The sequence below is a fragment of the Salmo trutta genome, chromosome 26, assembly GCF_901001165.1.
Source record: "Salmo trutta chromosome 26, fSalTru1.1, whole genome shotgun sequence".
Classification (NCBI taxonomy): domain Eukaryota; kingdom Metazoa; phylum Chordata; class Actinopteri; order Salmoniformes; family Salmonidae; genus Salmo; species Salmo trutta.
The window spans coordinates 404,447-417,856 of record NC_042982.1 but is presented as its reverse complement, the minus strand read 5'-3'; the positions used below and the strand labels follow the sequence as shown (position 1 = coordinate 417,856).

The following is a 13,410-nucleotide window of genomic DNA, read 5'->3' as shown; positions in this document are numbered from 1 at the left end:
TGGCAACCCACATTGCGCACACTTGTTCCCCATCGTTAAGCACACCTGGACTTCATCACCACCCTGATTACTCTCCCTTCATGTAAGTCTGTCTTCAGGCAGTATTGGTTTTGGTTACGTTCAGTACGCTTCTCATGTTTTGTATATTCTTAGTTTATTATCAAACTCACCTTCTGAACCTGCTTCCTGACTACCTGCATATTCGTTACAGCAACAATTATTTTAGCTGATAGCAGCCAGCAAGTTATCTAGCTAACAAGGCTATTGAAATTAAGTTAGCTAGCTATCTTAACCACCACCAGCTAGCTTGAGATCTTGTTATTTAGTGAACAAAATATAAAAATGAACACTACTTTATTTGTGAGATTAGCATAGAAATAACTTTCAAAAAAGAAATATAGCTATCTACAACAAAATCATTCAATAAATCACAATACATTTCTCACTCACAATAATGGACTGATCAAATGTCCTCTCAGAGCATCCAACCCGTTTGAAATCTAAGCTCCTAGTATGAGTTAGCTAAACTGTTTTAGCCATTGCATTTAACAAACATTTTGCTAGCTGCACTAGCGAAATCGGGAATCCACGTTTAACAAAGATCTGTTAACCTGTTGGATTTACCCTAGGATAGGGGGCGCCACAGCGCATTTTGGAAAAAAATCGTTCCCATTTTCAACGGCCTACTAATCAAAGTCAGAAGCTAAGACATGCATATACTTATTTTATATGGATAGAAAACACCCTAAATTTTCTAAAACTGTTTGAATGGTGTCTGTGAGTATAACAGAACTCGTATGGCAGTCAAAACCCCGAGACCGATTGAACCAGGAAGTGGAAATCTGAATTGTGGACTCGACTTCACAGCCTTACCTATAAATCACAACGTAAAAAAATGAAAATTGAGCACTTTCCAGTGCTTCCACTAGATGTCCCCAGTCTTTACAAAGTGTTTTGAGGGTTCTGCGGTAGAAACTCAGTGAAAGAGACGATGTGGCAATTGGTCAGAGTAGTAGGGCCATGAGCATTGTGACGTCGGCGGCCGTGTCTGCCCCCACCTTTGGAAGCCTTTTGAAACACAATGACATCGTCCCACTCGAATCTGATTGGCTCTCTTGTTGAAACAGGCCCTGACGATTATTTTATACAACGTTTGACATGTTTGAACGAACCTAACTAACCGTAAACAGTCATTTTGCGTTAGACAGGTGCCGCGCACGGAACAACATTTGATTACAGCCTTAGGACGCGCTAACGACAGGAAGCTAATGGAACATAAAGCATGGACTTTTTCGACCGAAAATACATTTGTCATGGACCTGGGACATCGGGAAGTGTTTTCTGATGAAGACAACTAAAGGTGAGGGATTATTGGCGATATTATACAATATCAGATGTTACTTGCTCAAATGTTCAAAGATGGCGCCGAGCTAGGTTTTCGAGCTCAATTTCTGGGTATCGCATTCTATTTGATCTCAAAGTGTGATTACCCTGTAAAGTTAATTTAAAATCTGTTTTGACAGGTGTTTTCAAGAGATATTCATCTATAAATCTTAGATTGACAATATATATTAAAAAAATCGTTTTCGAATAGTAATTTATAAAATTGTAGCACTGTTTCCCGGGACGCATTATATGGGAAAATAGTTAGTCAACCTCAGGTGCCGATGTAAAATGCTGTTTTTATATAGAAATATGACCTTTATTGAACAAAAGATTGCATGCTGTGTGTAACATGATGTCCTAGGTGTGTCATCTGATGAAGTTTGTAAAAGGTTAGTGCTGCATTTAGCTGTTTTTTGGTTATATGTGATGGGTGTGCTTGCTCGGAAAATTCATATGATGCGACTTTTACAATGTACTCCTCTAACATAATCTAATATTGTGCTTTTCCTGTAAAACCTTTTTGAAATCGGACAACGAGGGTCGATTCAAGAGAGGTGTATCTATAAAACGATATGAGACAGCCCTATATTTGAAAAAAAAAAAATATTGAATTTCGTTATGCTAATGTCGCTAGGAGTTTTCGCTGGAAAATGATCCCGCTAACGGGATGGTAGGCTGAAGAAGTTTTAAGCAAGAAAAGGGTAACTATATATCTGTAAATTGCGAATTGAATCAGACTATTAATTGCATTGTTTAGCTAGCATGAGCTAATGGCCCAGATGCCTTTCTGTCATAGTATCCTCCATGCAGGCAGAAAAAGAAAAAGGCCCTTACTCTCTTCAAACATTATCCCTGCTGAGGCAGTAAAGCCAACAGTATCAACTCCTTCTGCCATAACTTCCTCTGAGGCAGAAAACAATTGCATTACTCCTCTCCTAATGAATCTTCCTCTGAGGCAACAAAAATAAAGTATATTCTATTCTATAACATTGCCTTCCTCAGAGGCAGCAGTGTAAGGTACAGTAGATATTCTACACTAGTAACCTTCACTGAGGCATCAGTAACTGTACTAGATTACTTCTATAGCCGTGGGAAGTAGGGGTGCTGAGGGTGCTGCAGCACCCCCCTGAAAAACAGAATGCTTTTTCAAAAGTAGTGCAGTGGGCCTTTACTAGTATTAGATTACCAATATAGATGTCTGTAGCGAGGCAAACAAATGTTTTCAGCATCTGTGCTTTGGCAAAAATGGTAGTTGTATAAGTACATTTTAGACACACAAAAAGAGGAACCATCATCCGCACACACAAAGATTTAAAAGCCAGTGTAGTTGCATTTGTGGACCCGGTGCAAGTGTCAGATACCTCTGATATTGTGAGGGCTGTATGTTCTGCTGATGTATCATATGGTGAAGTTGAAACTGAGTCAGTGACAGAAATTTTTGACGGTGCTGTTGAAAATCTGCCAGAACTAATTGAGCAGAAAATAGCAGTAATATTGTTGAAATTGGAACATATTTCATATTCCAGCAAAAAGAGTAGATGAGTTATTGGAAGAGTTGCATTTTTTGTTAAGTTCAGCTTGTGCGCCTGTCACAAAGCGTACAGTTAGACATTTTCAAAAGCCATAACCTCCATATTGGTCAGGCTGTTATTGAAGAACTTGCCAATTCTGTGTGTGTGTTTCTAACCCTGTGGCAAACATTTTGGGAAAGTGTGGCCCTCTTGCTACTTCTTATAAAAGAAAACAATACTACAAGCAAAATGTTAGGGTTGTAGAGCCTATTGAGTATTTTTTTATCTGTAGACCAAAGTAGGTAATTTCAGTACATCCCTTTATTACAGTTATTGCAGGAAATACTGCGTCACAATAAATTATCCAGCAAAGTGATTGAAGAACAAATAGCTCAAGAAAATAGAGAGGATTTGCATGGTGATCAGCAGGTTTACAGGTCTTTTCAAGATGGTGAGCATTATAAAACAAATAGCTTTCTAGCTGTTGAATTTTCATAACTTCATATTGACGATTTTGAGGTTTGTAATCCTCTTAGGACCTCACGCAAAAGGCATAAGCTTTGTGGTATATATTGGGTCTTGGACAATTTGTCTCCTGGCTCTCATTCTGCTCTCTTATCCATTTATTTGGCTGTTCTTTGTTAAAGTGAAGATTTTGAGGACATTTGGGTTTGAAAAAGTGTTGAATCCACTTGTGAAACATCTGGTAATTTTGGAGCAACATGGTGTGTTCATCAGTCAGTTGAATAAGTTTATCAAAGGCACTGTGAATTGCGTAATAGCTGACAACCTAGGAGCCCATGGGCTGGCAGGTTATGTATAACGTTTTTCTGGTGAATACATCTGTAGATTCTACACAGCTAAGAAATCAGAAATTCAGTCATTGACTGCACGTGTTTTTGAGCATAGAACGCGGAACTTCATGAAGCCCATATGAAGTGTGCACTGGAAACAGCACGTGTGTGCTGTGGAGTTAAACAGGATTGTATATTGAGTAAGATTCTTACCCATTTTCATGTCACTGCAGGCTACCCTCCAGATGCAGCACATTATCTATTTGAGGGCATAATACCGGTGGAGCTTGCTCATTGTTTTTCTTTTTATCTCTAAAAAGTATTTCAACCTTAGAAAAACGTAACAACTTGATCCAAAAGTTTGAGTACAAATGGGGAGATAAAACAAATCGGCCTCACGCAATACCACAGACTTTCTCAGTAAAAAGAAAACATTGGTGGAAATGCACATGAAAATTGGTCTCTGCTTCGATTGTTGCCTCTGATTATTGGTCCACTTGTTCCAGAGGATGAACCTAAATGGCATGTTTTGGATCTCATATTGGAGCTTGTCGTAGCCCTTGTCCACTCTGGCGATGTTCACTGACTTTGCACTCAAGATATGAAATCGACTCAGAGATACCAAGAGCTTTTCCCAAACAACAGTCTTCTCGCTAAACATCATTATTTGGAGCACTACCCTGTTATGATTCGCCTCTTTGGGCCTCTTGTCCATACATAGACAATGAGATTTGAGGCAAAACAGTTTCTTTAAACAGACTGCTCATCATACCAACTGTTTTAAAAACATACCTCTCACACCTGCCAGAAAACATCAGCTCTTGATAGCCTCTGACTTGTACTCTTCTGACCATAGGACACCTTTGGTGGTAACTAGTTTCTCATCAGTACCAACTGATGTTTTGCAAAGTGACATTGCAATTGCTATTAAGCAAAGATTACCAGATGAGACAGATGTCCATTTTACAAAGTGTGTCATACAATGGTATGAACTGCAACAAAGGAATGATTGTTGTCCATGGGCAATTATTTGGTCTACCCGGGTTTGCCAAAATTCTGCAGATTTGTATTTTGCAAGGCAAGACACATTTTATTTTGAAAAAGTTATCCGCTTGGTATAGAGATCTTTTGAACTTGACATGTCACATGTGAGAGGTGGCTCTGATTGACCACGGAACTACTTGACGACTAGCCGTTAGCTGCCTATTCAGTGGGAGGCCTGCGTCTGGTTACTCCGAAGAGACACACTAACTTACAAACATTACTCCCATTTTCCCTGTAAGTATTTTCCCCCCACATCACATGGCAAAGTAAGTCGTAAAATCATGCTCGCAGAAGGGCTACAACTTATTATTTGAATGATTAATTAATGTATTGATTAATTAAAAAATAATCAGTCATTAACTTAAAACATTTAAGACAATAGTGAAAAATGCAATTTTCCATTTGTCCTTGTCCAATCACAATTTCCTAGAGCCCAAGGTGACGTGTTCAGATTTCACTTGTTAGTGGCAGGAAGCTTATAATTTTGTGGAAAATAAAGGTTAAATTAGAATACCTGTAAAGCGGAGTAGTACATATCACATAAGATCCTAGTTTTGATATAAAAAATATGTCATCACTAAAAGGAATCTACTGTAAATTATACTAGAAAAACAAAGTATCAAACAGATGTACATTAGACCATGTATACACATACACCCACATATATATATATATAGTTGTCTAATTTATAAATTATTATAAGTGCCTCTGAGTTTGTGAAATATTCAACCAGTGTTATGTTTTTTGGTTTGTCTACACAATGACCCAGCCCATAAGACTGAGGATCATCCTTGGTGAAGATGATGCCAGGAAGCTAATTCTGCCAGCAGGAATACCGGACTCTATAGAGGAATTGTGCCAGACAATAAAGACGAGTTTTGGATTGCAGCAAGATTTTCGGCTTTAATATCAAGATGCTGATTTTGGAAATAAGTTCATAAACCTGTTGGTGACAAAGCGCTGTCACTGTATGACAACGGAACTATAAAAGTGGTCTACTTGTAAAGTTATACAGAAGATGATGCAATGACACGTCAACCTCTAGCAGTCCAAGACCCAACATATCAATCTCCTTGGTTGACACGGATAATACAGAGCCAGCTTCATCTTCAGGTTCATCGCCATCTACAAGGCACTGGGTTTGGCCAAGTGTCTTCACAGTCCCTCATTTCAGCTATGAGGCTGAACTGCTACTTGAAAAGGCAAGTGCTGACTGCAGTGCTAGTGGAACTCATTTGAGCCCCTCACCGAAACTGAAATCTGACATTTTGGAATGACTGGCAGAAGAAATTATTAAATTCAAAGCCTACCCAACTAACAATGATCTGGATGATGTTGCAGAAGCTCTTGTGAAAAAGCATTATTGTCTGAGGAAGCAGGAATCCTTCAATGGCTGTTACGGGTGGAATATTAGCCTTAAGTATAAAATGGCCAATTTCCGGACCAAACTAAGAGGCCTGGGATGTGCTGGGGTGACAATAAATTCACTAAAGAACAAGGCCCAAGACAATTGTCTGCCAGCGTTGAATGTTCAAAGGACAAAAGTAAATTACTGTCCGCAGCGTCCAAAAGGAGAAACCACTGAGGGTCTGGAAAAGGAGAGAATTGCACTGCTTTCAGAGATTAAGAAGAGAACAATGACCATATAATGACAGTGAAAATGGAGAATACTTTCTCATAAGGCAAGAAGTTCTTCAAGGACAGCCCATGGTGCAGACTTCAAAACCAGATGGCCAGCTCTGTTCACTGAGAAAGAGGTGCATGTCCTATATGTGCTCAGGTTTTATGTATGCCCCCAGTGTGCACACACATAGCTGCCTTGCTATGTTGTTGTCTTAGGTCTCTCTGTATGTAGTGTTGTTGTCTCTCTTGTTGTGATGTGTTTTGTCCTATATTTATATTGTTTTTATTAATTTATTTTAATCCCAGGCCCCTGTCCCCGCAGGAGGCCTTTTGGTAGGCCGTCATTGTAAATATGAATTTGTTCTTAACTGACTTGCCTAGTAAAATAAAATAGAGGAAGTAATTGGTAAAATCACATGGTGAACTTTTTGGTCAGAATGAAAAGTCACCGTGTGTGTGTGGTTGCCTCATTTCGTGTCTGATTTGGTTGAGATCTTGTATAGTTGTTGAGTACTTGCCTTTTGGGCTCCTGAGACCTAAGTATTGTCTAAGACACAATAACCATGGTAGAAACGTTTGCAAAAATTGCAGTTTGCTATTAAGACTGCAGAGTTCTTTTTTCAAACTGCTGCCTAAAATGCTGAATATTGTCAGAATGGATTTCGTTTTTTCCTCAGGATGACACCATACATACAAAACGAGCATGCATCCTCAAGTCCCTGTGCACCTACCTGAACGAAGACCATGAGAAAGTTGTGAAGGAATATATGGTGAGTTACATACACTAGGTGTTACTTCCTTCCCTAGTGCTCCAATGAATGCTTTCAGTGCTCACTAGGATGTCCAACCTAAGATTTCACTTTGTACTATTTTTGTAATGTGTGCATCTGTATTACTTCTGTACATCTCCAACTGTATGACTTAAATTGTACTTTTCTTCCTAAAATTTCAAATGTTTGTTTTACAATTAACAATTTTATGATTAGCAATCCACATATTTAACTTTGTCTTGCCTCCAGTCTCTTGCCACACTTGGTCTAGACTCAGAAATGTGTCATATTTTACTCCACAGAACACAGACCTCGAGTACAACACTTCCATGGAGCAAACTGTGATGGGAGTGTATTTCACACAGAAGGAGCCTGGAGATGACCAGAAGACATCGGTGTCCTGATTGGAGGTCCTCAGTGGTTTGGGGAACATTGCGGTGGCTTGTGCTCTGTTATTTGGACTGATATACTGTTTGAACCTAAGCTACCCACAAGAGCTCAAAGGCACTTTTGAAGTCCTGCAGAATATTCTTCTGAATCTGGATGGGCAGAGGTTGTTGTCCAAGGCACAATTCCTAAAAAAAAACAAGCTTCTGGAGTGACTAAGCTTGAAGACTGATAGAAGCCTGGTATTTGTCCATATCTCTCATAAAAATAAAAACTATTTCATTTATTTTGCTCAATGGACTGAGACTAAGATTGTTGTCTCATAGGTTGAAAAGTCTCCTAGGTTGAAAAGTCTCCTATGTTTGTGTTTGGGTGGAGCAGACACAGAGCAGTGTTTTTGAACACATGTTAAATAGAATAAATACACCATTAATGGTTATCGCCTCCTTAAAATGTAGCATTTGTATTTACAAATATTTTAGACATTTTATCAACATGGCAAAAAGATTGTGCAAGCAACATTACAGTAATTTTTCACTATTTCCGGTTTATTTTTTCAATGCACATGTGTAGATTGTAATAATTCAGTGTTTAGAAAATGCATATTGTTGCAGTCATGCACACATCTTGCTGGATTATTTGTAAACTTTGTTGTTATTATGGGCCAATAAACTTTTTGTAGGTTCCAATGTCTATTTTATTGCATTTTTATAAATGTGTTTAAGCAGTTTAATTGTTGCACTTAGAATTTTAAAACTTGAAATGACAGAAGTCATGCACAAGTCCTGAAAGATTGTTTTTAAGGCTGTTTTCTTAATGAACCTCGATTATTTTTGTTGGCAAAATATTCTACATGCATTTGTTACAAAAGTAGAAAACATTCTTGAATGTTAACCTTAAATGACAGGAGTGCACACATTTTGCAAGATTATTTGTAAACTCTGTTTTCTTGAAGCCACTACGCTTAGGATTGGAAGTGAATACAGCATTCCCAAATGCATAATAATATGGAAAAAATCTTTGACACTTCTGTTTTTTCAATGACATTCAAAATCAGCATTGAAAAAAAGTGCAAGTTTAAGTTTGTTCCACCTGAGCGAGTCTGACCACAAGTCAGAGACAACTATGATGACACACCAAATGTGTTTGATGGATTGTGGGAAAAAAAATCAGGAATAGGCTTTTGTAGGCTACAGTCCAAGCTATGTCTTCCAATGCTGATGGCATCCAAAGATTATCCAACGTGAATAAATGCTTGGAGGTAAGGATGACAGCAGTGTTGTAATCTACGGTGATACGGATATCACTTATTATTGATATCTACTGTGTACATAGCACATTGATGTGAATCACACTGCTGCTCTCTCATTTAGCTATTTGCGCCTTACGGATTGTGGTTGTTGTGGATGGCTGTTCACAAATCTGTGTATTTGAACCCAATAATGGTTGAATTCAAGAAGTTTTAGGGATCGGCGTCCCGTCAACGGGACAGTTGTAAATCATGCAGCGCTGTGTGTCACCATCGCTGATTTTAGGGAAACAACAAATGTCGGTACATATAAGTGTCTTATATTGGCTGAAAGCTTAAATTCTTGTTAATATAACTGCACTGTCCAATTTACAGTAGCTATTATTGCGGAAAAATGCCATGCTATTGTTTGAGGAGAGCTCCTAACAACAAAACACTTTTTTCACCGCGATAGGTTTGATAAATTCCCCACTGAAGGTGAAATGTGTACTTACATTCTGAAATTTTGCTCTGATTTATCATCCAAAGGGTCCCAGAGATAACATGAAGTGTCGATTTGTTGGATAAAATCATTTTCCATATCCTAAAAAGGTCCATATAGAATGCATGATTGATTTTGTATTTCTTCTCGTTCAATTAGCAAAGAAAGGAATCTGTGAAAATCTCACCCTAACCATTGTTTCAACGAGTCAAATCATGTTCGTATGTATTCCTCAGAAATCCTAGAACGTAACAAGACTTTACTATATCATTAGGGGTGTAGTATATCCTATACAACACCATATTTGGTCAGAGAGCGACGCCTTCGTGGTACGCCAATGACAAAGGCGGTCTTCACTTGAAACCATGTTTCTGTCGTAAAATGTAGCTACTAACCTTGTAAGACAGCATGCCTTTTCATTTTGGACAATAATTATAACAATATTCAGAGTTATGAAGTTATGAAAACTGGTTGTTTTGCAAATGTTGAACTTATAATATGGCTGCTAATACAGATTTGATGATATTCTTGCAGAAAAATGTAATATGAATGCAAATATCTCCTTCACGATTTGCCCAAATTTACCTGGGTGACACTAAATGTCATGTTGTTCGCTCATACTTCAAGTTATCCATCTGAAACTTTGCACATACACTGCTGCCATCTTGTGGACACCATTTGGATTTCAGTCAGAGTGATGACTGGAACTGGGACCTTTCTGTTGCATTTCAAAGATGGTGGTAGAAAAAAACCGTTGTTTTTCTTCTTTGGATTTTCTTCTACCAGATCTATTGTGTTATATTATCCTACATTCAATTCACATTTCCACAAACTTCAAAGTATTTACTTTCAAATGGTACCAAGAATATGCATATACTTGTTTCAGGGCCTGAGCTACAGGCAGTTAGATTTGGGTATGTCATTTAGGCGAAAATTGAAAAAAGGGGGCTATCCTTAACTGGAACAGAATATGGAAAGATGTGACTATGGCATCCTGTAATCTGAACCATCAATTTATACATTTTAAGTTTGTTCGCAGACTGTATTTAACAACAAGGACACATTTTTGGTCCCCACTCTGTTCATTGTTTCCCCTAAATCAGGTAGGCACATTCATTCATGTAATGTGGGAGTGCCCCGCAGTTAAATGCTTCTGGGGCAAAGGTAAAAAAAATCATTTTGAAGTGCATGAATTTTAATCTTCAATGCTTTGCATCTATTATGTTGCTTAACAATTTTTGGCTCTAAGATGGCAACCGCCTCACTTTAACCAGTGGTTATTATTAGAAGTTATAACATTTGAATTATTGACAGCAAGAATGGTAGGTGGGATAGGAGGCATGGTTTCTGGGTGGGGAGGGAGGATATGGGTGGGTGGGTGGATGGGGACTGAGTGGGGAAATGGATTGGGGTTATCATTGAATGCATTTCTTTGATTGATTTTTTGTACCAGTCCCCCCCCCACTACTTTAAAAAAATGCAATCACTTTTACATGAGAAAACACAGAAACTGAATCTTTGCTCCATGTGCTTAGTTCTTAAAATGGAGAACGCCATCGTGTTCGTGAGAATCTCCCCTTTCCTCAGTGGGTTACATTAGTTTGTAGCCCAAACGGTTTGGACATACACAAACAGAAGTTGGCTCGACATTACTGACTTCAGACGAGTCCCCTGACACTTGTGGGGGTCGTATACCAAAACGGAGACCATCAGGTTCATGACAGTCTCTCCTTTCCACTGCTTGGTCATAATAGTTTTGCAGGTCAAACTGTTCGACATAGGCAGATGTGGAGGATTGAGACGCATCCAATGCAAAAAAACAGTTATCTCTAGCTTAAATTGACAGATTTTTATAGGGATTTTTTTATTGTGTTACTTAGATTGTGCGTCAATCGAACTCTAGGGGGTTAAATACGTTTTTGTTAACTTTCAGCCCGTGCAAAATTGTGTGAGATTACTATGTGCGTGACATTTTTTTTCTTCTGCATGAAAGCAAAAGGCTGGTCCAGGCCAATCCAGTGTTATCCAATGAGGTTGCAGGACCAACCCAACAACTCAGTGGAAACTCCATGCACACAGCAGAGAGAGACAGAGCAATGACATGGTGCCTATACAGCTTCGAGACAGGATTGTGTCGAGGCACAGATCTGGGGAAGGGTACCAAAACATTTCTGCAGCATTGAAGGTCCCCAAAAACACAGTGGCCTCCATCATTCTTAAATGGAAGAAGTTTGGAACAACCAAGGCTCTTCCTACAGCTGGCCGCCCGGCCAAACTGGGCAATTGGGGGGAGAATGGCCTTGGTCAGGGAGGTGACCAAGAACCTGATGGTAACTCTGACAGAACTCCAGAGTTCCTCTTTGGAGATGGGAAAACCTTCCAGAATGTTCATCTCTGCAGCACTCCACCAATCAGGCCTTTATGGTAGAGTGGCCAGACGGAATCCACTCCTCAGTAAAAGGCACATGACAGCCCGCTTGGAGTTTTCTGAAAGGCTCCTAAATACTCTCAGACCATGAGAAGCAAGATTCTCTGTTCTGATGAAACCAATATTGAACGCTTTGGCCTGGATGCCAAGCGTCACGTCTGGAGGGAACCTGGCATCATCCCTACGGTGAAGCATGGTGGGTGCAGCATCATGCTGTGGGAATGTTTTTCAGCGGCAGGGATTGGGAGACTAGTCAAGATCGAGGCAAAGATGAACGGAGCAAAGTACAGAGAGATCCTTAATGAAAACATGCTCCAGAGTGCTCAGGACCTCAGACTGGGGTGAAGGTTTACCTTCCAACAGGACAATGACTCTAAGCACACAGCCAAGACAACGCAGCAGTGGCATCAGAACAAGTGTCTGAATGCCCCTCTGAATGGCCCAGACAGAGCCCGGACTTGAACCTGATTGAACATCTCTGGAGAGACCTGAAAATAGCTGTGCAGCAACACTTCCCATCCAACCTGACAGAGCTTTAGAGGATCTGCAGAGAAGATTGGGAGAAATTCTCCAAATACAGGTGTGCCAAGCTTGTAGCATCATAACCAAGAAGCCTCGATGTTGTCATCGCTTTCAAAACTGCTTCAGCAAAATACTGAGTAAAGGGTCTGAATATTTATGTAAATGTAATATTTCAGTTTTTATTTGTAATACATTTGCAAAAATGTCTAAATAAAAATGTCTATATTTTTGCTATGTCATTAAGGATTATCGTGTGTAGATTGATGAGGGAAAAAACTATGTTATGAATTTTAGAATAAGGCTGTAACGTAACCAAATGTGAAAAAGTCAAGGGATCTGAATACTTTCCCGAAGGCACTGTATCTGCACATATGTGACGTAGTATGCCGTTTTCGGGTACCACTTTTGGTTCATGAGCGCAACTTTTAGAATACTGGCAAAAAAGTTCCGGAACAAAGTTACCAAAGTTCCGGAACATCTCTTTAACTAACTCATCAATATGCTTTTTGAAAGATAGCTTTTTGTCAATCCAGATACCTAGACATTTATAAACCGGGAGATGGTCAATGTGGGCACCATCCAAATACAAATACATTTCTAAGCCTTTTGGAAAGTAACATGTACAGTGGTTCTTCCTTTACTTCCTTTAAAAGTCGTGTCATTCTGCAGCACAGCTTGCAGGATGCTGTGGAATGGTATGGCACGTTGGAGTGCATCACGTCATAGTGTTTTACTGTCAGCCATTGTTGCCATTAATGCTAGTTTGACTACCAGAGGGCATCTTTGAGAAGCTAAGTTATTGAAATGACATGGAGCTGTAAGCCTAAGATTCCTGATTACTGTAGCTGTTTTAGCGTAACTTACTTATTGGCATAAAGGCTTACTCCTGATAGGCTATTGCTTAAAATCCTATTATAACAATTGGATGACCCTTGGGTGTTTCAGTAGCCTACTTTATTCCAATATTTCTGTCATTCAGTGATATTTATTCCCATAGTAATTCGTTTTGGATCCATCCAGATGTGGTTAGAAAACAGTGCTTGTGGTGGGCTATGCAAAGAGATGAAGTGGCATGCCTCGCAAACACTCATTAATACATTTAAAGTCCCTAAACTCGGCAAGAGTCTATTGTCCTGCTGATAGCCGATCAAGGGTGGATGGCTTCTTTTGTATTCTTTTGTAAGGCTGCTAAACCATTTACACCTGGACCACAGC

General features: G+C 39.3%; 1 long non-coding RNA gene across 1 annotated transcript; it reads left to right on the top strand.

Moving 5' to 3' along the window:
• The first annotated feature begins 6,753 nt into the window (after positions 1–6,753).
• LOC115163944 (uncharacterized) lies at positions 6,754–8,201 on the top strand. The gene is made up of 2 exons (XR_003869834.1): positions 6,754–7,128; positions 7,431–8,201. It is a non-coding gene; the product is annotated as an uncharacterized LOC115163944 (long non-coding RNA).
• Positions 8,202–13,410: the final 5,209 nt, after the last annotated feature.